The sequence below is a fragment of the Ursus arctos genome, unplaced genomic scaffold (genome assembly GCF_023065955.2).
Source record: "Ursus arctos isolate Adak ecotype North America unplaced genomic scaffold, UrsArc2.0 scaffold_30, whole genome shotgun sequence".
Lineage (NCBI taxonomy): Eukaryota > Metazoa > Chordata > Mammalia > Carnivora > Ursidae > Ursus > Ursus arctos.
The window spans coordinates 15,159,069-15,184,030 of NW_026622986.1; the positions used below are offsets into that span (position 1 = coordinate 15,159,069).

Genomic DNA, 24,962 nt, shown 5'->3' on the forward strand with positions numbered 1-24,962 from the left:
TTTTTCTTTTTTCTTTTTTCCTTTAAATAAGCTCTACGCCCAACCTGGAGCTTGAACTCACAACCCCAAGATCGAGAGTCACATGCTCTACTGACTGAGCCAGCCACGTGCCCCTGGAACTAGAGTTTGAATCCTGGCTCTGCCATTTGTTAGTTGTGATCCTGGGCAGGTCATACAAATCCTCTATGCCTCTATTTCCTCATCAGTAAAATGGGAATAGAGCAGAATTACATATCTCAAAGGGTATTTGAGAGACATTAACACATGTAAAGCATGTAGGACTCAATAAGCAATTCCAAGTTTACACAGAAAGGGGACTTTACATCAATTAATAAAAGAGCAAAAACACACTTAAATCACATAGGTAACCAAACTTGGAGAGAGATTATGTTAAACATCTCACGTATGTGATATGCCAAGACTGGTCTGCGTATCACAGTGATGCTAGCCTGATGTTAGCCTGTTGAACTTATATTTTGGAAACATCCATATTTGGCATCTTATCTGGCTTTGTGAAGACAGCAGCCATGAAATGGTTTTCTAAAATGCTGACAATACCCAGGCTAGTTCTCAACAAAGTATAAGCAGTACCAATTTGGAAGACTATAACTAACTTGCATCCACTCCAATAAAAATGTGATGAGTTTGCACTTTTTATCTTATCTTCCAGAAAACAGTTCAAAAACAAGTACTTTATGCTGTCTTTTGAAAATAACGAGCAGCAAATATAATGTGATGAAAAGAAAACTAAAAGTGGTATGCACAAAACATTTCCAACATGGACAATTTATCACTTTTCTTTTCCTAAATGATGAAGCATCGTTTATAAACCATCATCTGTTTCATATCATTTTTCTCCCTGGTTAGCATCAAAACACCATTCTACTTCAACGGTCCCTTCCTCCGCAGAAGAGTTTTAATGGCCAGTATTAATTCATATAATTGTGAAAGGGACCAAAAGCAATTTAGATTTCCATTCTTTATTGGAAAATAAGAATGCCACAAGCCTTTTAGTGGCTAGCCCAGTTGAGAAAATGCAAAAGCATAAGAGTAGGAAAGTCCATTTTGTCTTGAGATAATACACGACTGGCAAATCAAGAAGCATGACATTTAATAACACAGCACCGTTCACATCTATTCGTTTTTGGTAAGCAAGTCCTTCACACCTTCAGATCTGAGAAAAGTTAGAGCATACTGGAAAGAACGAATTATACAACCACAACACCTGTGTTATGAAGAGCTTTTGTCCATTTTTCTCAAAGTAGGCTACTTCAAATATTTGTATTTCAGAAGCTAGGGTAAAGTACTGTGCCACCAAAATTGCAAAATAGCATTCTTTTTAATTTGTAGAAGGGGAGGGAGCAAAGGAAGCAAGTAGAATTTTTGTGATTTAAGGTATTCTCCTGTGAGATGTTAATTTCAATACAGTGGGTGAAATGAATGGTCTTAGGAGGTATAATGAGTAAAATGATAGCCTGCAGGAACCTTTACAACTTACAACATTTAACAGCATCAACACATCTACGTTTCCAGGTATCTGAAGTCCTCAAAATGGCACTTTCTTCCAGACAGTTCTGGAACTTTCTGGAACAGAAACATTGCTTCCACAAAGTCTTAGCAGGGCAGGTCATGGCCCCTTTAATTGGTTTATCTACAACTTAAGATAGTCTTTTTCTGGGGTTCATTGCTGAGTTATCCATAATATAAAAGTGAAAATATTTTAATGTTTAATAACAGTAATAATTTCATTTATTAAAAAAATTAACACAAATATCTTATAACCATTAAAAATAAAATGGCAAGACATTAAGTAATAGAAACTACATAAAAATCTGCCAAAAAATGGAAAGACATTTCTGTCTGTAGGATAGTTTTTAAAAATGAACTTTCTATAATGGATGTGATTTACTTAAAAAAAAAAATTATCTCCAGAGGACTAAATACTAATCCTCATCTTACTTATGATTTACTTTCAGAATCAGTTAAAAAAGAAATTTAAAAAAGGGACACTTTTTAAAAATCTATTAAAAACAACTGAGCTTCTAAAAAATTATTATTAACCCCAAATTGAATAAAGGCTGATAAATAAATGAAAAAACCTTCTGATATCTTTCAAATGTTATCACGGTCTATTAAATAAAAATCCCGCTACCAAGTTTTCCCCACATATGTGAGTTTGGCTATTGGATCTGTAGACATGCCTCCTTCCCACCACCCCTCCACCATGAGCCTTCAGGACAGTCGGCTATAGGGCAGAGTTTAAACAATGTACAGTCACATAGTCAGATGGAAGGCATAAAGATTAAACTGGTCAAAACCACTTATCTGGCACCCCCTTTCCATGATTCTTTGACCCCATATCAATCCTATCCTTCAACGCCAATCTCTCTCTCACTGTCGTCCACACCTAACTTAGATTCTGGGGTTCAACTTTATTTTTTTTATTTTTTTTATTTTTTATTTTTTATTTTTTTAAAAGATTTTATTTATTTATGTGACAGAGAGACAGCCAGCGAGAGAGGGAACACAGCAGGGGGAGTGGGAGAGGAAGAAGCAGGCTCCCAGCGGAGGAGCCTGATGTGGGACTCGATCCCGGAACGCCGGGATCACGCCCTGAGCCGAAGGCAGACGCTTAACGACTGCGCTACCCAGGCGCCCCTGGGGTCCAACTTTAGATCAATTCTTTGCAAATATCTTCATCCGCCTTGCCCGTCTCTCCCACCATTGCGCCAGCCTGGTGATCAGTACTGGGTCAGCCTAACTAACCATATGCAACAGAGCAGCTAAAACTGCAGGAGGGAAAATACCCCACATAACCCACAGCTCCATGGTCTTCCCTTAAACTCCTTACTGCAAATCTCATATTAGTACTCAATTCTGCAAGATGATTCTTCTATACTTTCCTCGTTATTTCACTTTATAATTTTCTGGGATGACCATCTATTTCATAGCTTTCCCTCTCTCCTCAAACTTCCCAAATCCTCTTCTTTCTTATTCTCAGCTGATCACCTTCCTCCATTTATCAATGACAGACAAGAACTACCTCATCCTCTTACCCTCTAATCCACCACATTTACATACCTAGTATGCCTTTCCTCCTCTTAAGATGGAAAAGCCTCTGCTCCTGGGGCCAGCCCTGCCACTGTCCAGTCCTTTGTTTTCCCTCCCACACGTGTCCCCCTCTTTTCTCTAGATCATTATCATGGGCATTCAAGCTTGCCTAATGTTGCTCATCTTAAAACCAAAAATGATCATTTTATGTTCATGTCTTCCTTTAACCATATGATGCAATAACATATATAAACATATACATGTACATATATGCAATCACATATATGTACACACACACACACACACAACAGATTAAGTGAAACCAAGAAATTTTAGCTATGTTGAAGATGACCTACCCTTCAGCTCTAGCTCTAAGTACATGAAAACCAAGCAGTTTTCAGAAAATTACTTAGCTGGAGAATATGCTATTTCATGAACAACATAACACAGAAATGGAACGAAGCTGCATACAGTATGAATAAAATTTAAAACAAAAATGGAAGTGTCATTATTTGCTGTTCCCAAAGAAGGTTTTTCCTTACAGGTTCATTGGTGTGATCATTTAGAGAGAGCAGTTCTCTCACAAATGCATGGATGCCTTGATGGGTAAATCTTCCGAGAAGGAGACAGGACAAGCCAGTGAGGTGGTTGGGAAAGGCACCTTCTGTTCATGCTGGGTTGATGGGTCTAGAAAAAAGGAACAGTGGTATTCTCATAGAAAACCTCTTAAGCAGGCTTGGGATTTGAACCTGCCTGCCTCCCCCCCCCCCCCCATCCAAGGATGCCTGGGAGAGAGAGAATCCTGAAAGATCCTGGCATACAGAGTGTGCCTGAAAAGAAGATTAGAGAAGATAGCCCGTGACTAATGAGAGACAAAGACCTGCAGTCCAGACAAGGGACAAGGGGAAGAAGTTCATATTCTGGGATCCATCCTTAGGCCAACTCCTCCAATTCCATTTTGGGAAATAACGTTCATTGCCAGGATAAACGCCTTTTGTTAATAAAAGGATCACTAAAATTTAGAGCCAGTTTCTCAGTTCCATGTAAACTTGGTATAACAAGTTATACAAATAACACCTGTTATTTACTACACACTGTTTTTTTTTATTTCTAGGGTCAGGTTTTCTCAAGCATGGTACCAAGACGTAATCCAAGAGTGTGCTGGGAGGGAGGTGGGCACTAACCTACTCTCGTTACGGACAGCCACGATTGTAAATTAGCAATGCAGCCAACTAGAGTGGGCAAGAGACTTAACCACAAAGCTCGAATAATTCTATGAACTCCGGGTTTGAGGAACAAGAACCCTATATTCAGTCCCACAGAACCCAATCCAAAGAGCATAAACTCATACAAGAAAATGGTACGGGGCAGAAAGACCACAAAATATTGAAACTGAATTTAGGAGAGAAACTGGCAAATTGGCCAATTTCTTCATTGTCTTCTCATCATCACCCCTCCGAAGTGTACAGACATGTGCATACCTGTCCCTGCTTACCCAGGTGCAAAGCACAACTTCCGCCCCATTACCTACTACTCTGTTTTCCTCACTCTGCATCAAGAGCATAATTTTCTCTAATCTTATGGCCAGATCAGACAAATCAGTGAATTATAGGATCAACTGGCTGCTTATAATTAGTCTTGCCTGAGACGTTTAAGAGAATCCATCCATACCGGAGTGTAAACGGTGGCCAATAAGGGGTCTGGAAGCTGAGTTGCCATTTACTAGCTGAGACCTTGGTTGAGAGCCCTCTGTTTTCTCCAGCGTCTCATCCGTGAGTTGAAGGGCTGAGACCAAAATGACCTTCCTGCTCTCATGCTTAGATGCCCACCCAGGGACCAAACACAGCCTTCTTTCTCAAGTCATCTTATTTCCGTGTATTCCCTGTAATAATTCCCGATTTATCCATAACTCCAGGAACTGATGCCAGCAGAGAGACTTGAGATGCCACGGCCTGCCAGAGCTTTCCTCCTTGAATCCAGGAGCTAAGTGCCAAACCCGAAAGGGAGAAGAAAATTCCCACTACAAAACACCACCTTCAAAGAACCTGCAAATCACCGCCCCACACATCTATGATGAGGAATTGTTGAAAGAATGAAGACAAGTCCGAAAACTGAGCTTCAATTTAAATGTACTGCTTATTTCCAGTGGCTTTGGCATTGCTCTTTGATAGATGGAAATGGGATTATTTGCAGCTGAGAAGATAACGGCCGACCAGCACCTTACACCTTCTCCAGCTCAAGTTCCACACAGTCGATATCTCAGGGGTCGAGCTCATGATCAACCCAGGAAGGCAAGGCTCTTTTAAACAATCTTGTTTAAAAAAAGCAAGTATAAGCATTATTATGAACACATGATCATCTCAGGCTCCTCTCCAAGAAATCAGCACAACAGCAGTACAAGTGTGCAAGACCTGACAAGACCAGCATACAAACAAGTACCAACATCATCTTCTTAAGAAGTGAGGGTCTGAGACACAAAGCTTACTGAAGAAACAGAACTACGAAACAAACAGCTAGTGAGCCATGGCTTGGGAAGTGAAATCCAAGAATTCTTACTACCACTCCCACTTGGGGCCCCAAACTATCCATATTTTCCTCTCCATATTTGCAGTGGTTCCGTTGCCTAAGATCTAATGCTTGACTTCGTGACATTTTATTACCTATAATAAAATTATTTACATTTTATGATTAAAACGATCATTTCCCCTTTGGTTCTTAGAAACTTTTTGTTCATAATTCTAATATTAACTAAGGCACATGAACTCTTAAGTATTAAGAAGAAGTACGATGCGCGTGTGCGAGCAAAAAAGCCATTATTATTTGACGATCTAGATGTCACACCAACTTTTCTCCAAGAGAAAAACATTCAGTCTATACTTCCCCTCCTTCCTCACATAGCTGGATTTTACAATAGCATTCTAAAGCAGATGGAAGGCTAGTAACCAAAAGCCAGAGGGCTGGTTAGACTGTTTGCAATCTGTAGGTCACAAATAAAGGACTATTACTGAAAAGTAAAGGTCACTCGAAATGAATTGCATTCGATAAAGAGCTTGGGTAGGGATACCACGGCTAGCTATTATTGATTGCCATAAAATTCCTCGCAAAAGGAGAAATTCCGCCTTGTCAGGGATTTCTCAGGGCATGGAAGGATTTACTCAATTGAACTGTGGTCTGTCTTATTTGGTGAGCCGCTGAAGCCTGCATAAAACTCTCTGTACGGGTGTATCAATTCAATGGATACACAGGTCACTCCATTAAGCCAATGTTCAATAAGGTGCTGCTGGGCCAGGAGAAGTCCAGGCTCAGGAAGAAACAAAAGGATTGAAACCATGTCCACGTGTCATAAATAAAAAAGGGAAAAATCACTTATAAGCCACATCACCAAGTTGCTCTGTAAGCGTCGAAAAACGTTGTTTTATGGAGTCCCGAATTGCTGAGACGGAAAGCAATATGGTCTGTTCATCTGGGGCCTCCCTTCTATCTCTGCTTCACTAGGGCAGATGCCTTTCCACTATGGTCGAGATTCTTTGGACCGGTCAGCCAGACAAGGCCCAGGATGAAGTTGGTGCTTCCTGGTGGCATGACAGACATCTACGGACTCTGAGTGGTCTGCAGGATGGTAGCTTAGGTGTGACTGAAAGACCCTTCAGCCCATGTACACAAACTATTCACACCCCCTGAAAGTTCCCTCACTGGAGTAAGTCCTTGGCCAAGGCAGGGTGCAGGCTCTTCTCACTTGTTGGAGAACCTTCTCCCTGCCTCTATCATCGCCATCCTGTCTTTCCCAGCACTTGGCAATCCCCTTGCACTGCTTGGCAGAGTGGGCCTCCCACTACTGACGGCACCACTTGGGTGTGACCACTCCGGAGATCCCCATGCTTTCTGCCAGAGTCACTGCAGCTTGGAGCTGGCTGTAGACTGACCGGGACTGAATTTCTGTGGTGGAGTCCATTCCCCTATAGTTTTGCTTTTCAACTGCGGTAAAAGGAACATGATATACAACCATCATCTTGAGCATTTTTAAGTGTCCCCTTCAGTGGCATGAAATCCATTCACATGGTCGTACAGCTGTCACCTCCAACCATCTCCAGAACTCTTGCCATGTTGCAATACTGAAACTCTATGCACATTCAATAATCACTCTCTCGTACCCGCTCCCCCCACGCCCTGGCAACCACCATTCCACCTTCTGTCTCTATGAATTTCACTATTCCAGGTACCTTATAGAGTGGAATCATACAGTATTTATCCTTTTGTGACTGGCTTATTACTTGGCATAATGTCCTCAAGCGTCACGCATGTTGTTGCATTTGACACGATTTCTTTCCTGGTTAAGGCAGAATGATATTCCACAGTATGGATATGACACACTGGCGTATCCACCCTTCCACATGGCTTCCACCTCTTGACTACCACGAATAACATCGCCATGACATGGGTGTACATATACCTCTTCAAGTCCCTGCTTTCAGGGACGCCTGGCTGGCTCAGTCAGTAGAGCATGTGACTCTTGATCTCGGGGTTGTGAGTTCAAGCCCAACTTTGAGGGTAGAGTTGACTTTAAAAAACAAAACAAAACAAAACAAAACAAATAAAATAAAAATACACATTTAATTCATTTTTTAAAAGTCCTTGCTTTCAATTTTTTTGGTTACATCCTGAGAAACGGGACTGTTGGGTCAGAGGGTAATTCTGCTTTTAATTTTTCTGAGGAACCACCGTACTGTTTTCACAGCAGCCGCACCATTTCCTCTGTAACTAAGATGATTCTTGGTGACTCTGGCGAGAATGGGAACGTAGAGAACCAGTGCTGAGCCCACTGGAACCACCTCCACCCCATTAAATCAATGAATGGAGACTTGTCACTGTTGCATGTTTTTGTGTTTACACAGTAAAAATGGTTGTGTTTTCTCAGTCATCCAGTGCCTCTGGTTATTGCAGTAAATGGACAGGTTGCTATGGTGCAAAGAAAACTGCCCCAAGGCATACTTTTATCGTTTAATATGAGCCTCTTGAAGGCAATACTTTAACCAAAATGGAACAAAAAGTGTACACCAGGATTAGGAAGATTTAAAAATGAACTGTATGCTTTTGGAGTCATATTTCAAAGCCAGCACTGCCAGCCTAAGATCTAAATTGTTAATTGTACACAACAGACTGAGGAGAAAGTAATCAGCACCGAGCATATAATTTATATCTGTGATTAGCCATTCTATGTCTGATTTATGGCTTTTGGGTAGATGGATACCAATTTATTTTTCCTCCACAGGGCTCCATGCATGAAGTGTAATTACAAATTTGTTTGCATTCGCTGTGGTGCGGAATTAAAAGCATAACCTTCTTGGAGACTTGGAATATAGGATGCTTTCTTGTCCCTTATTTTTCCCTTAAAATAAAAATGGGTACCAAATAGTGTTTTATATCAGACCCAGAAGCCCACTGGTTCCAGCCACATGATTTTCAGAATCACTGCTTCTACCTAAGGAAACCACCAGATCCGAGATGAGAGTAACTGCAGAGAATCTGGAGTTCGGTCTGCTTAATTACGTCGCCTTTTCGTTTGGTCACACTCTATCACGTATACGGGCTTTAGTCTTCACACAGGAACATTCTACCTGACTGTATAGTTAACGAAGCTGCATATGTGAGTTTCCTGGGAGGGAAATTAATTTCAGAATGCCAAGGCCCTTCAGGGGCTCTGGCCAACACCAGGGGTTTCGGTGCTGGCTTGAGAAACTGTGACTCTGAACGAAAGCAGGGCCACATAGCAGCAGTGCAGGCCCCTCTTGAGGGCTGGCTACTGGGGTCCTAGCCAAGTGCTGCACTAAGGCTCATGGGGGTGTTCGTCCTGGCTCAGCCCACCTGTGCCAATCTCACGCCCTCCCCAGGGCCGCTCCAGCCCTGCGTAACTTCCACCTTCTGCTCCGACACTCCTGGCCTTGGCTTCCTTCCACCGCCTCATGATAGGGCCTGGTGCAAACCCGCTTCACGCTATCCCTCCCCAACTCTACCAAATGTTTCATGAAGAAAAGCAAACCTGGAAAGACGTATTTTCTGTCACACCCTTGCTTTAATATCTGCCCCTACCTTTAGTGCCCTCCACAGCTCAGTGCCAGAGCCCAACAGAAACATGGTGCGTGAAAGGGAAAACCAAGCCAACAAAAAAGATCAGCTGTGTGGAGTCGCAGGAGAGCTAGACAGCATTTTTTTCAGGGTTGTAAAGACAGATATTTTTTCATTATACAATGAGGAGATACAGATTTTTAAAAATTGGAAAAGAGAGAAAGGTGAATGTATTACCACAGCCCCACTGTCCCAACTCCACCAACCATGTAAGCTTCATCTAGATTCATTTCTTAGCTGGAAGCGTACTTCCCCTTGCTCTGCTCAGCTAGTATTCCATTTTTTCCCGGAGTCTCTAGATATATTACATTTCTGAGGGAAACACGGCCATATTTGATGCTTGCTGTGCACTGTGAAAAATCCTAGCTTGAGGTAGTTCACAGTGTCAACATAAGATCACCCACATTCCTGTGGAAGATGCTGCCTTTACAAAGTGGGTTTCTCGGAGGTAGTCATGATAAAAAGTACTGTACAAAAATTGGAGTGGAACAGGAAATGGGGTCCAGTCTGGTTCTAAAGTTCGAGAAGTTGTGCAGTGCCCAGCATGTGTGTACAATCCACACATTCTGTAAGTGTATCAGTTGGGGTTCTCTAGAGAACCAGAACCAACAGTGTGTGTGTGTGTGTGTGTGTGTGTGTGTACAGAGAGAGAAAAAGAGATTGATTTTAAGGAACTGCTTCATGCCATTACTGGGGACAGACAAGTCCCAAATCTGCAAGACAGGCCAGCAGACTGGGGACCTAGGGAAGAGCTGATTTTTGCAGATTGCATCTGAGACAATCTGGAGGCAGAATTCTTTCCCCTTGGCAGACTTCAGCTATTATCTCTTACGGCCTTCAGCTGACTGAAGGAGCCCCACTCACTCTACGGAGTTACCTGCTTTACTCAAAGTCCACTGATTCAAACGTCAATCTCATCGAAAAAATGCCTTCACAGGGCTCCTGGGTGGTTCAGTCAATGAAGCCTTCGGCTCAGGTCATGATCCCAGGGTCCTGGGATTGAGCCCCACGCTGGGCTCCGTGCTCAGTGGGGAGTCTGCTTCTCCCTCTCCCTCTGCCCCTCCCCCTGCTCATGCTCTCGCACGCTCTCTCTCTTAAATAAATAAATAAAATCTTTTAAAAGTAAAATAAACAATAAAAATAAAATAAAAATAAATTAAAAATGCCTTCACAGCAACATCCACAGTGATGTTTGATCAAATATCTGGTTACTATGGGTGAGCTAAGTTGACACAGAAAATTAACCATCACTTCAGAATGAAAAATACATATTTTTTTCTTCCCAATTTATACAATTGTATTTTTAATCAGCCACTAAACTGTTAGGATATAAATACTTATTGAGTTGTTTGGACTCTACTACTTAATAAATGGATTTCTTCTGGCCGACATGCACTGAGAATGCCAAGAACAGAAAAAGCTTGGGAGTGTCTGACCTATATGTGCTGATGACTGCAGCCCAGATTGTATTCCCAAATCCTCTCTTCTTTTTTTATCCCCAAATTCTTGACATGCACATTCTAACATGCTTGTCAATATGCATCTATTCTAAATGCATTTCAATATGCATGCATATTCCAATGCATGCCAATATTCTTATATATTCCAAAGAAAGGAATTCCCAGTTACCTTCCCTCAAATGTTCCAAACTCAGTTTCTTCTTTCCTCCACCAAACCTACTGTCAATCCGATTTCCAGAAATGTATTTTTAATCTCACCCACCCCTTCTCCCCATTAACCACTGCCATCCACGCTACCATGGAACTCCTCTGAAACATAATACAATAATTCTTACCTATGTGATATATGTTATTATAGAAATAAAATTATATACACACAGATTTAAGCCCTTGTCACAAATTATGGGTTCATAATTTTTCAGGGGGAAATGTTTATTTTTAAATTCTCCCAAGTCTTCATATTTAGAAAAAGCAGTCAAGATAGGATAGGAAAAGCACACAGCCCAGGGATGAATTAGTATGTTTTTATAAGGGAAATTCTCCTTGATTTGGGGGAAAAAACAATATAAGACTGTCTTTAATGAAACATTTTGTAGGCAGACGTTGCATTAAAATGAGTCTTGATAGGACGAGGCCATCTCATCATAATAAGCTTGAACCAGCCTCTGTCCCAATGATGAGTTCAATCCCACCCAAAGAGCTGGTATGTGGGTGGCTTATAAGACAAGTGTACCCTTGACCTCATACGGCAAAAACCAGAGGCAGAAAATGTTTAAAAAAATTTCATGTTATCTATTTCCCCCCAAGAACACATGCCCCTAAGAGTAACAGACAGCCAGCAATCAGTGTGCAAAGTACTCTACTTGTAAACTCTCTTTTTAATGTATTTCTCATAATTAAAGTTGGAAACCACTAGAAGTTTTTCCCTCTATTATTTCATTTTTGTTCACAATATCTGCTCTATTGATACTGCCCCATCATGCAGAATAATATTTACGGAACTGTATTCCTGAGATACCAAGGCAATGTGATTCTTCTCTCTCAAGGAGGGGAACTCGTTATTCATTGAGGGCAGTTGTCTTGCCATGAAAAGAAGCCAGCCCATTCACACGGGGCCTCTGGCCCCAGCTGAGCGCTTGCTGCTATCTCCAGCCCTCTGATACCCATGGATGTTGGCAGCCCTGTGGAGAACTCAGGATTCTAGTGAAAACAATAACCAAAAGGCTAGAAAACAAACGACAGCCCAGGGAAAGTCCATACAATATTTGGTTAATACCAAAACCCAGCAACTATGACAATTTGAACGTATTTATCTGACAGAAAAACAAGTCCATGCTATGAGACTGACAATGAAGGTAACAAAATATAAATAAACTCATAATTGGAGGTTTGGGGACAAGCAAGAAATCTGATATAAAATCACACTTGACCAAAGAACAGCACAGTTAAATGTATTTATATTTCTCTGGGAGAGTACTCTATCGGTGTATACATTTGGGGCATGAACTCAGGGAAAATCCACAGGCTAACTTATATATTGTAGTATTTTTGGTGGATGAATTTCCCCACTGGCCAACGTTTATAATAATTTCTAATTCCAGCACTTTCTAGACTACACAATCTTACCAGCCCCCCTAGACACTCAGAATAAACATAACCTGGATTTTCCAACACTATTATTAAAAATAAAAGGACCACCCAGCGAGTATCTCTCACTATCATAAGAACTATTTGAACAGACAGCTTTCTTTAAATTCATTCCATTCAAAGCCTTTAGTAAATTAGCAATTCTCCATGGAAGACCACAGAACATTGGAACCTAAAGGGGTATGTGGGCATCTAGTCACTGGCTTGGAAATACACTATTTTTTAAAAATTTGAGTTGTAAAGCCTTTCTCCTGATAGATAAAAGTGGTGACAGCCTGCTTACAAAAGAAGGTGGTAGGCCATGAGATAGGGGTGAGGACCCGGTCTGCGGAAACACAGAGCCACTGACGGGGAATGAGACACACTCTGAAACCATCCTGGTGACCCTTTCTAGGAGCCGAATTTCAAGAGCTGAAAAAGTCAGCTAGGCACGGACACGGGGGATTCTGGAAACAAGTCCTCTCCAAATGGGAAGATATGTTTAGACACATTCAGAATGTCAACCACTTAAGAGTTTGAAATGTGATGCTGAAGGTTATGGTCAAATCCATTATCCCACAGAGAGTGACAATTCATCCCCGTTTGTCCAGGACATACCCAGTTTGAAAACGGGAAGTCCCTCGTCTCTGGAAGCCCCTCTATGCTGGCAAACTGAGACAGGACAGTTGGTTGCCCTATCATCCGCATAAGACTATTGTAATAGGTGGCAGGTGATCTCACTTTGACGTGATTCAAGCCACAGTAATCAGGGAACAGATAAATACCCCAGAGCGAGGAATCCCTATTGGGGCAGACACATCACCCGATGCAGGGAAAGGAAATCTGGTGCTTCCAACATCATCCGGTGTACAGTGAACATATTAAAAGCACAGCTATAGGTGTTCTAGACTGCGCTCCAAGTTCATCTTCCAGGTAGAAAGGGACAGTAAAGTATATAAAGAAAGATATTTTAGCTTAGCAGGTAACTATCCGCTTTATAATCTTCATTATATCAGATCTTTTTTTGATAACCTCTTTTGTTTTTTTAAAGATTGTATTTATTTATTTGAGAGAGAGAGCAAGAACGCACAAGCAGGGGGGAGGAGCAGAGGGAGAGAGAGAAGCAGGCTCTGAGCTGAGGACCCTGGGATCATGACCTGAGCCGAAGGCAGACCCTTAACCGATTGAGCCACCCAGGCGTCCCTTGATAAGCTCTTTTATCCACCCCCCAATACTGGATAATATCAAGATAAACTTCCATCCAGTGACTTTAAGTGATCAAAAGTCAGAATCATCATAAATAAAAAAATGTGACTATAAACGGACACTACTTCACCGTTCTTGTCTTAAAAATATTTAGCTCTCATTCTGGCAACAGTCAGAATTACAATCACTTCCACAATGACTAGTGTCCTTGAAAACATACTAAGGCTCAGAGCCCAGGGGCGGGAGATGTGGCCGATGTACTCTGCCAGCCAGGGACAGGAGTGAGTCGGCCCCCCCTGAAAAGAGAAAAGTGCTGTTTTCATGATTAGTCAAAACTCCACCTCTTTCCTTTCAGGCTCAGAATCCCTCTCCACAGAACAGGCAGAGAGGTATGTAGCTTGCCCTGTGTTTCCATCTTCTTGAACTAGAGGATTTCCATTTTTGAAGCCGAAGATCAGACAGAGACAGGGAACTCTTATTTGTCGGGGAAATCCTGTGGGAAACTCTTGGGCTCTTTCCACTCCGTCTGGGCCTCAGATTTCATCCTCCCTTTGTTTTAAGGTAGACGCATGGCTTCTCCATAGCTGTTTTCAACATCAGTAGCTGAGCTCTTGGTTGCTCTGGACCACCTTCTCTTTGTCAGCTTCTGGTACATTAACCCCCCCCCAACCTTTTCCAAGCCCCTCCTTTCCTTGTGTCAGCCTTCCCGAGATGCCTCGGGGCACTGCTGGGTCCCATGGAAGACCCTCGTGCTAGCGGCTGTCAGCCCCCAGGCTGGGTGGAGAGCCGCCCAAAAGATACGTGGGTCCTGGGCCAACGAGGGGTTTATCTGGTAGACCGCAGTCATCACCACAGATCACATCCGAAGGAACTAACTGATGCTCGCGGCACCTGCTCTAGTGCCGCCTTGGCCACAGCACACAACTTTGCGGAGCCGAAGGTTATTCCTCCGCAAAATGGTCCTTGGCCACTCCTAGCTGAGTCGCCACCTCGTTCTCAAGATGCTTAAATTTTAGGCAGAACTGTTGCCATAGCCTGACGGGGCTAGTCCTCGGCAAAGCCATGCAACTGGTTCTCTTCGTTTTACGACATGTCAATAGAACTACAGTAAGAACTTCCAAAGAGCTAACAAGGCAACCCAGATTTCTTTTTTAAATGAGAGAATGGAATCATAGGTGTTTTTGAAGCTCTCTTGCTGAGGATTAAGTTGTCTTTCAGAAGTGAGTAAGATTGGCGCCCTTGATTCGCAGGGGTGCCAGGGTGGCTCAGTGGGTTATGCGTCTGCTTTCGGCCCAGGTCATGACATCGGGGTCCTGGGATCGTGCCCCGTGTCAGGGCTCCCTGCTCTGTGGGGAGTTTGCTTCTCCTTCTTCCTCTCCCTCTGCCGCTCCCCCTGCTTGTGCTCACTCACTCTTTATCTTTCTCTCACTAAAATAAAATAAAATAAAATTTAAAAAAAATCCACTCCATTGATCTCAAGGATGCCCCCCAAAACCGTTAGCAGCAATTCTATAAACCAACACGAAGCTTTAATATCATGGCCTATCATGAGCCTGTCAACCATTCCAAGCCAGGCGTTGTCATCAGACGGGAAAAACCCATCTAAAGAATCCTCTCTTACAAGACAGTTTCACCAGCTTTCTGCAATCTCTAAACAGTCAAAACAACACATTTCTGCAGGTGGTAGCCCAAAGAAGCAAAACAATCATTATCTAAAACCACGCTCCCCTGTAGGAGGGCCTCTGATATGAACACACGCAAGACTTCATACGGACTTCATACTGAAAAGCCCCGTTTGGCGCTACACCCGGACACCTCTAGCAATACAACCCACTGCTATTTCCACAGCCACCCTCCCGCTCCTCTTCATTAGACTGTTGTCACATAATGGGCTCTTCTGCACACAGCCACACTGCTCACTCTCAAAGAAGAACGCCTGGTCACCCGGCTCCTTGTCCCAAAACCCGCCAACGGGAGCCCGCTGTCCCGTATTCATGTCAGCGGCCGTCAGAGAACAGAATTATTTCATCGTTAGCTCTGCTGACAACCTGGGCCCCGTCACCGTCTCCAACGAAACAGTCGCAAGGCTACCCTCCCAGGTCGCCTAGCATCCAGAGCAAAACTGCAAAATACGTCCCACTCTCCTCTTGATTTTCCTCAAGAGGTTCATTGGAGGTCACGGGGGAAGGGGGGTAGGGAAGGGGAGCAACGGTGATGCAAGGTTCCTCTTCATATGTTCTTAAACCAATGGATTATTCACCAGTTTCCACACCTGGTGTCTACTCAAATAGTAATTTTCAGAAAACCTATGATTTGAGCTTCCTTTTTCATCTTCCTACAGCAGAAAACACATTCAGCCTTGCAGGTATTTCTACTTATATCCATTTTCCCTGAAATGACTTATGGATGCCCCCCCAAGCTGGACTCATCCCCTTCTTGCTTTTGTGCAGAAAGGCCCAGAGATCGAGCAGGCATCTTGGGCAACAGTAAGTGCCGCTTCTTCTGGAAGAAAAGCACTGCCCTTGAAGAGGAGGCCCAGATTCCACAAATAAACTGTCATGCTGCCATCATCTGCTTCTCCTCGTGTCACCTTATGTCTCCAGAGAACCTAACACCGGCCTAGGGAGGAAAATAAAATCCTGCTGCCAGAAAAGTCCACTTTGCAGGGCAGGGAGCTTCCTACCCGGGGCTCACAGGGCCCGCTGCTCTCGCCCTCCCGTCTCTGCTGCTGAGCCGAGCTCAGGCATCCCCCGTCAAGCCTCTCTCTTTTCTAGTCTACAAGAAGCCCCTGCTTCTCCCAACTGCATTTCTCTTTCATCTGCAAGAGTAAAGAGAATTTTGTTTCTTTTGTAACTTTCTGGAAGAGGTTTTTTTTCCCCCCAGGTGACGGAAAGGCCCCCAAATGATTTATAACACCCTGACTCTGGATCCGTCCGTATCTCTCAGTGAGATGAGGAATCCAAACTCAAACACAGAGGCCACCACTGCGGTACCACCCAACAAGGGATGAGTTATCGCGGTTTGAAGGCGATTATCTCAGGTAACAAACAGAAACAGTTGCACAGAGCTGAAACGATGCGCGAAGAAAAGTCGTGTTGTCCAATGTCACTAATCCACTCAGAGAGCAGTTCCACATTGCTTCCTTGGGTCTTTTCCCTGCCTTATCACTGATGCCCTAGCAAATACCAGAAAGCACACAGCAGAGACTCACACATCTGCTGATGGCCTCAGCCAGTGTTTCCTGCTGGGGTCCTGCATGCAAGGCAAAGTGTGAGGCTCAGAGAGGACCCAAAGCCCCATTTACAGCCCTCAAGATGCTTGGAGAACAGCAGAGTAGCTGCTGCAAAAGAAAGGTTCCTTTGTCACCCCTCCCAGTACAAACCAGTCTCACTCATTCTCGCGACGGTCACAGGGCACAGGCCAGGACCCAATACGCAGCTGGTCCTGGGGCCACATTATGCACACAGAGCCCAGAGCTCTGAACTTGGACTCACCGTACAACTACCCCCAGAGCTGGGGTCCCCTGTTCGGATTGCTGGCACTGGGAAAAACAGCAGTTTTTGACTTCAAGGAGACCCCTGCTCAAACTTCAAATATTTAAATTGTTAATAATAACTGACGTGTGAATATTTGACAATATTCAATTACACCCTAGCTGATGAAAGGGGCTGGGTTTTGGAGGAACTTTTAGAAGGAGGTCCCTGAATTCAGGAATACTTCACTGGGTTCTGGTGACCTTGCTTAAAAACAAAGGAACTAGAGAGGAGGATGCCTAATTTGTGATTTATAACTTTGGGGTATGTGATAGCTAATTTTATGTGTCGATATGACTGGGCCACAAAGTGCCCAGACAGTTGCTCCAACATTACTCTGGGTGTGTCTGCCACGGTGTTTTTGGGTGAGGTTATATTTGAATCCATAGACACTGCTCTCCTTACTGTGGGTGGGCCTCATCCAATCAGTTGAGGAGCTGAACAGAACAAAAGGGCTGACCCACCCCTAAGTAAGAAAGAATTACTTCCTGCCTGACTACTTGAGCCAGGACATTGGTTTTTCCTGCCTTTGGACTTGAACTGAAACATCAGCTCTTCCTGGGTCTCAAGCCTGCTGGTCTTCAGACTAGAATATATACATATTTGTACACAAGTTATGTGTGTGTGTGTATAGACGTACACTGTGGACTGCACAGTGTGATGTAGTGTGTAACACCTGTCAGATCACAGAAGCCTGTGTGTACATGTGTTTGTGTGGAATCTGCCAAGGTCCACTGTTCTGTGGGAGAATACAGAGTTTGGTAACCCTGAACTCAGACCATACCGATTTCCCCAGGGCACTGAGGGCATACTCTTCTTCTTTTTTTTTTTTTTTTTTTAGAGAGAGAGAGAGAAAGAGAGAATCCCAAGCAGGCTCCATGCCTAGCATGGAACCTGACGTGAGACTCTATCCCACGACCCTGAGATCACTACCTGAGCTGAAATCAAGAGTCCGACGCTCAACCAACTGAGCCATCCAGGCGCCCCTGTTCCTTCCTCTTAAAACTAGGATTTGTTGTTTTCATCCTTTCCTCCAATAACTAACATTTTCCCTATTTTCCCTGTTTTTTGGACACCACTGCTACTCATTCATTCATTCATTCACTCATTCATTCACTCATTCATTCACTCATTCATTCAACAAATGCATTATCCTAGACATTATGCCTAAGACAAAGGAAATGAAGGAGTCATGGACATCAACTGACATTTATCAGACACAACCAAGAACTTATTTCAGAACCCTGTTTCTGAAAGAGAAGGACAAGGGGGATAGAAGAAGTCACCGTGTGGATATTTATGATGGATAAGCACAGGTTTTTCTGGCTGGATTCAATATCTTTACCTTTTTCAGAGAATAAAAGACAAGGCTCGGGGCCCATGTTGGGATTAAACCCTAAGAAAGTTGATGACTTACCCTGTTTTCCATTCAGTAGACCTCACCTCATTCTAAAAGGGTTGGGGGAATTGCCTGCGATTTTGAACTTGGCCTTCATCCAGTTGTCCAGACCACCCTATTATGGCTTCGCTGAGTCAATTATATTAGCTCCACAATTCCTTTGATTCTTTTCCAATCTAAATTCCCCCTCTCTGGGGGGACTCGGGATGGTCTAGCCAGTGTATTATCTCACAGCGTATGGAATTCAGAATGGTATTTCCATACAAGGGCCATACACATTCCTTCTCCAGGTTCCCTTCTGAACACACGTGCTATCAGTTAGCACAGGAGGCTGAGAAGGGACATGGCGGAGGAAATGATGGGGAAGAAGAGCCAAGAGTTCAAAAGGAAGGCTCCTCACTGCCTAGCAACAAAGAACATAGTCCCCAAACAACGGTTTTTACATGTAATAACAGATACAATAAATTGGTTTATTGTACCCAATTATCTTAGGCTATAGCTTTCTCTGACGATTTCAGAAGTAATTGGTCAGTGAAATATGGCTGCTGAGAGCAAGAAGGCCTTTCGATGGCTCACGCACTGTCTGTATGACTCAGGCGGTGACTTATTGCTTTGTTTCCCTCAATAACAAACCATTCGGCAGTTATTCCAGCAGGTACACGGGAGGCTTTTCTCTGCAGTGAGTGAGAAAGCCTGCTGTCCTGGCGTGCTGGGCAGGGATGTACGCCATTCCGTCTCAGCGGGAAGGCGGGAGTGTGGGGTCAACAGTGTTTCCACGAAGGCAGTCCCCACAGTGCTTCAGCTCTTGGCCAGGTCTGACAGTGGGAAGCTTGACACAGGAAGTAACACCACGGGCAGCCACATCTTGCAATGATGAATACCACCCACCATCCACCCCTGCATGCTCACAGATGTAGGCTTTATACCAGAAGAGCCCTCGGGAAGGAGCTCAACCTCAGGCTAATGAGAAAGGAGAAATTATATTCACTAGTCAGTGGAGGTTTCACGCAGGGACTTGTGAAGAACCCCTAAAATCCAAAAGGTGATCTGATATTTTGTAGGACATGCATCTAATATCAGAACATAGAGCCTGAAAGAACTTTCCATGACAAGGGAATAAAATAAAGTCAGACTTTTAAGCGAATCATTGACATGAAAGTTGTTGCCCAGCAATTAGACAGCGTGGGCCTAAAAGGGAGGGGAATAACAGGAATCAAAGTATAAACATCTACGCCAGCTCGCAGCTGGCAGGTGGTAAACTCCTGCTGTATGGACGACAGGCGCGAGGAACCAAGTGCGCAAAGGGGCGAGGACGCTCAGGATATTCGACAACGGACAGACAGACAGCTGGATTATCGAGACCAGAAACATCACATTCCAAACCGTGGAAGACAAGATGTTCCTTTGTGGGATACCAGCAGAGAACAGGAAGTGAAAGGGGACACTTGGCTACTGACGGAGGCTACTGACACAGGGCTAGTGACGAAGGCCGAGTTATTTTTATCACTTGGAAGATGTTGCCGCCGAGAGTTCTACTTTCCACGCGCATAGGTGGTATGCGTCCAGCCTTCCCTGCCCCATTCTGTGGCTTCAGAGAATAATCCCTGGGATGGGCTGCCAGCTGCCTGTAAGTCACTAAGGCACACGTGGCCAGAGAGGTGGCTGTACCGCCCATGTTAAGGACCCGGAGTTTTGGAGAATTCACAAATGTTCACTACCGCTCCACAGTCTCCTTCAGGAATCCAAATGGCTGGTAAGAGGAGGCTGTATGGTTTTCTAGTGCGGTGATCTCGGTTTAGGGCAAAATGAGGGTGCTCTACTTCAATGCCTTAAGATTCTGGAAGTCTCAGATACCACTGACTGTTATACAATATTAAGACCAGAGCGGCTATGCCCAAAGTTGCAAAGTACTAGAGGTTCAGGGAGCCTGACCATACGGTTACCCTCTGCGAGGACTGAACTTCAAAGTTGGCTGGAGGGTCGTCGCAGCAGAAGGGGCCCTGACCGAGATGTTTCCACTGACACTGTTTGGCATTGCCTGAAGGGTGAGCAAAGTTGGCATTTTTTTTCTTAATAAAACAAAACTAACATAGTACTTTCCTAGAACAGTCGCGAGTGGGTTAGCCAGAAAATTTTAACCACAAACTAAAACAACCGGAATTAGAAAATAACTCTCTTCTCTTCTTAAGATTCAACATCAATGGTAGAACCGGTGGCACCAGAGACCCTCAAGTCTATGGAGAGGGCTTTCCCGGACTCCATCTTTGACTGTTTTCTCGCTTTGCTTTTTCCTTTCCTGGGGTGAACTCTTTTCATTCCTATCTAGATGCTGAAGACTTCTAAACACGTTCCAAACGTGTTCCCACAGGTCTCAGCTGAGCCCCAGAGCTATATTTCCAGCTGCCTAATGGATGTTGCCTGGGCTCCACAAGGACGACATGTCCAGACAGAACTATGGCCCCTAGTCAACCTCCACCTAACCCCACCTGCTCCTCACCTGAGAATGATACCGCCATTCATCCACGTAGATGCTGGAATCCTACCTGTAAGATAGCTCTCTACTGTGGGGTTCTCCTCCCCATTACAGATGTTGCTGCTTTCATTTATTTAATTTTATTTTATAAACACTTACATAGCACTGACTGTGCCAGTCACCGTTCTAAGAACTTTATGAGACCTTCATCATCTTTTGCCTTCATCATCAAGAACTCTCTCCCCAGTATCCCTCCCCTTCCATCTGTTCTTCCTATGACAGCTACAGCAGCTTTGCCTAAAAAAACCTATCTCGTCACAGTACTTCCAGACCCTTTGACACTCCTCATTTTTCTAGACTACTTGGCATAGCCCATGACGACCTTTATTACCTGCCTGTCACCTGTTCGCTCTGCGCGAGCTCTCTTCACGCTCCCCCCAGAGCGCAGGCCGCAGCCACACCGCGCGAGACACCTGCCCTCCCAGCGGCCACCTGCCTGCCTCTGCACTTGCCCTTCCCTCTGCCGTGATGTCTTTCCCCACCTGGGACCCCCTCCATCCTGGGAGGCTCAACAGGCATAAAAAAAGCTTCCTGAGAGAAGCATTTCCAAACTTCTAAGAAGAGCTGCCTGAAGGGGCCCAAAGGTAATGCTAAAACCCCTAGCGGACCTAAAACTAAACCCCAAGGGAAAACAAACGAAACAGTGAACAGAACGGATGACGGTTACAAGACTTTCCTTAATAACCACACGGGCAGGCAAAAAAACAAAAAAACAGAAAAACAGAAAAAACCTGGGAACCTAATATAAAATCGCAAGTGGCAAACTGCAGTCCGTCTCCCGTCCCCAAACTGTGGGGGGGGGGGGGGGGGGACACAGCTGTCGCCACAGAAGCAGCTGCGGAGTCAGCCAATTCGGGTGAGAGAGACATGAAAATCAGGGAACGATGATTTACGCTAATTTTCTTGTATTTGGTCTGAGCACTCTTTCGTTCGCTCTTCCGAACCTCCTGTCGGCGTCATTGCTGGTCCTACCCAGTTTCCGCAAGTTTCATCGGCATTTTTTCCCAGCCGTCCTTTCTCCGCTTCTACGGATGATAAGGAACGAGCGCGTGGAGACTCAAGCGAGACCCAAGGCCACTTTCAAAAAGCCCCCGCATGCAAATCTGAATTCTGTGCAACCAGACACGAGCGCTGGGTGACTTGCGAGCAAGAACCTCCGAAAACTGAGTGGAGAAGGCGGAGATGAGCCAGCCATGACCTTGAACTCAAGGACTCGCGGTTTTGGAAACGGAGACTTGCAGCCAACAGCTTTGGGGGTCCAACAGGCACTTCAGATGCAGTGCGTCCAAAACCCAGCTGGAGCCTGTCCCTCAGACTCGAGCCCCCCACTCAGCCCTCCCCATTTCCCTAAGTGACACCACCAATTCGCCCGCTGCCGAGGCCACAAAGCTTGCTTACAACCGTTCCTGACGCCCTAAGAGCTCTCCAGGCCCTTTAGGGTCCGAGCAGCGCAAATCCCGCCGACTCCATAAACAAGATCCGACTGCTTCTCGCCCTCGGGACACCACGCTAGCCACGACGCCTGCGGCCGCTCTACGGAGCAGCCTCTTCACGGGTCTTCCTGCTTCCAGGCCTCACCTACCTACTCTGCACAGCCATTCTTTTCAAAAACAGTATGCAAGGCCTCCAAACCTCCAATGACTCCCCTTCTTTAAGTAAAAACTCAAGTATTTGCCCCAGCCTGCTGGCCCTCCCTGACCTTGCCCAGCTAAGTCGCCAGCCCTGCCCCAACTGGTTCCTCCGTCCCCTCCAGCCACACTGCCTTCTGGAACCATGTTCCTCTGACGCCCACGGGAATGTCCACCTCCAGGCCTTTGCTGTTTCCTCTGCAGACTGGCCTCTTTCTCTCTGTGGGCATCCAGGTGCCCCCCTCCCTCCCTTCTCCCTAGGCTCTGCTCAGAACTTCTCTAGGCAAGCAGCCCAATCTCTCCACATCCCTTACCCCCGCCTTATTTCTGTTCACAGCCCTGACACCACACATGCCGTTTTATATTTGTTTATCGTCCTCCTGTCTTTGCTGAGATGTTAGTGCTAAGAGGGTAGGTACTTTGTCGTGTTCACTACTGTTTTCCCACACCCAGATGTGTCCTTATTAAATATACTCTGAATAAATGAAAGGCTGGAGGAGAAGCAAGACATGAACATAATAATTGTAATGCACATCGTAATTGTAATGCCAGAGCAAAGGTACTTCATTTACTTCATGCTAAAAAAAGAATCCTTTGCCTTCCCTGGAAGTTTTTTTAAAATAATGAGTTTCTCTGTGTCTCTGTCTCTCTCTCTCTTTCGCAGGACTCACACCAACTCCAAAAGTAGCACGTGCCTAAGTGCTATCTGATTAGTCATCCCAAAGTCATTGTGTGGTCTCTGACAGGCAGTGTGCAAGGCACACGGTAGAGGGAAAGATCAACCAACCAGTCATCGTCTGAGATCAACCAACCAGTCATCGTCTGCCTTCGAGAAGTCTATACTGCGTTATAGTCAGGAAGAGAAAGCATGAATATAAAGGATTGACTGTGGAACGTTTGTTGCCTTTTTTGCAAGCAAAAGCCTTCTTGGAATTCAGAAAAGGGCAAATCACTTCCAGCTGGGGTCACCTCGGGCTGGCTCCATTTTCGGCAGTGGAGAGGGCAGGGCTTTGGGGAGCAGTGTGGAGAAGACCTAGGACTATCTGGGGAGTGGGAGTGGAAGGTGCTTACAGAGCTGAGGGCTCAGCTGAGCACGTGGTGCTCTGGTGCAGGAGGCAATTAAATTTCAATTTTCCAGATACTGAATACCTTGATCGCAAGTCACTCAATCTGCTTTACAACCAATTTACATTAAGAAAGAGATGTGAAAGGTTAATACCCTTAATATTAAATGCTTCGGGAAATGTTCTGGTCATTTTTAGGGCCCTTTTTTTTTTTTTTTTTGGTGTTCTTAACACTTCATTATTTAGTGCATTATGAAAATGTCACTGATAAAAAAATAATGACCTGGGTCTGACTTTAACACACGAAGACCAAAATGAAAATGTCAGAGCAGAGGGCACTGTCCGCCCCAGATGCATGAATGTTACTGTCCAAGAGGCTGAAACTTAGAAGCAGCCTTGAGAAGGCGGATGCCTCCCAAAACATAACAGCTTAAGGGAACCCTGCGCAAAATGCTAAGAGCGGCCTTCATCACAGAACAGAAGAGGACTGTATTTCTAGCACGCTCAAAGACAAGAATGGGAGGAAATTCTGCAACCACTTTGGGATAAATGAATAAAGAGGGGGAGAAGAAGAGAGGGGAAAATGGATAAAAAGGTCAGAATAGACTCAAGTAGCCACAAGGTCACTTTTTTAATGACAAGCATTTCATTTTCAAAAGAAATCTGAAATAATTCTTCCAGAAGTAAACTGACTAAGCAGTGATCCCTTTGCACTACACAGCAAGGATCCAGGTCAGTCTCAGCATTTAAAAGGAGTTTTAACGCAAAATACCTAACCCACATGGTCTTACAAAGACTCTCCATTAATCCCCCCAGATGTCCCAGGGAGGAAGGTGAATAGGAGGCGACAGATCCCTATTTGCGTGGCCTCAGTAAAGAGCTGACCCCCCATCCCCCACCCCTATCCCCACTCCCACCCGGTTACAAATAAATCCATTCTTAAAAGGACCTGAAATAGTTGGAAGTCCATCCTTCCTGTACCAGACATTAAACAAACTAGCAAAGAACCCTGTAAGAAAAGCTGCTGCTGGATTCCAAGTCTGCATAGGTTCTGGGGGCAGGAAGAGAAGGCAAACAGAAAGTGCTTACTGGGGGAGGGAAGCTGGGGCGGGAGGAGGCATCTCCTAAGGAGCTGACAGGTGGAATCCAGAGACAAAGCAAGTGGGGCTGCAGGAGGGAGCGCAGGGGGTGCTGGGATGATTGAGGGCTGCCAGAGAGAGTGCCAGGGAAAATACTTTTTCTCATCTCCTCTTCCTGCATAAAGCTGCGGGGACTGGTTAAAAAACAAAAACAAAAACAAAACAAAAAAAAAAACACCACACACACAAAAACACAAAAA

General features: G+C 44.6%; 1 protein-coding gene and 1 long non-coding RNA gene across 13 annotated transcripts in view; one reads left to right on the top strand and one right to left on the bottom strand.

The window, feature by feature from the left end:
* The window catches only part of KIAA1217 (KIAA1217 ortholog), a 455,000-nt gene that overhangs the window by 184,698 nt on the left and 245,340 nt on the right, over nucleotides 1-24,962 (bottom strand). The gene's annotated exons all lie outside the window — the stretch shown is intronic.
* On the top strand, nucleotides 8,815-23,703 carry LOC130542160 (uncharacterized). Its single transcript, XR_008956514.1, has 2 exons — nucleotides 8,815-20,443; nucleotides 23,224-23,703. It is a non-coding gene; the product is annotated as an uncharacterized LOC130542160 (long non-coding RNA).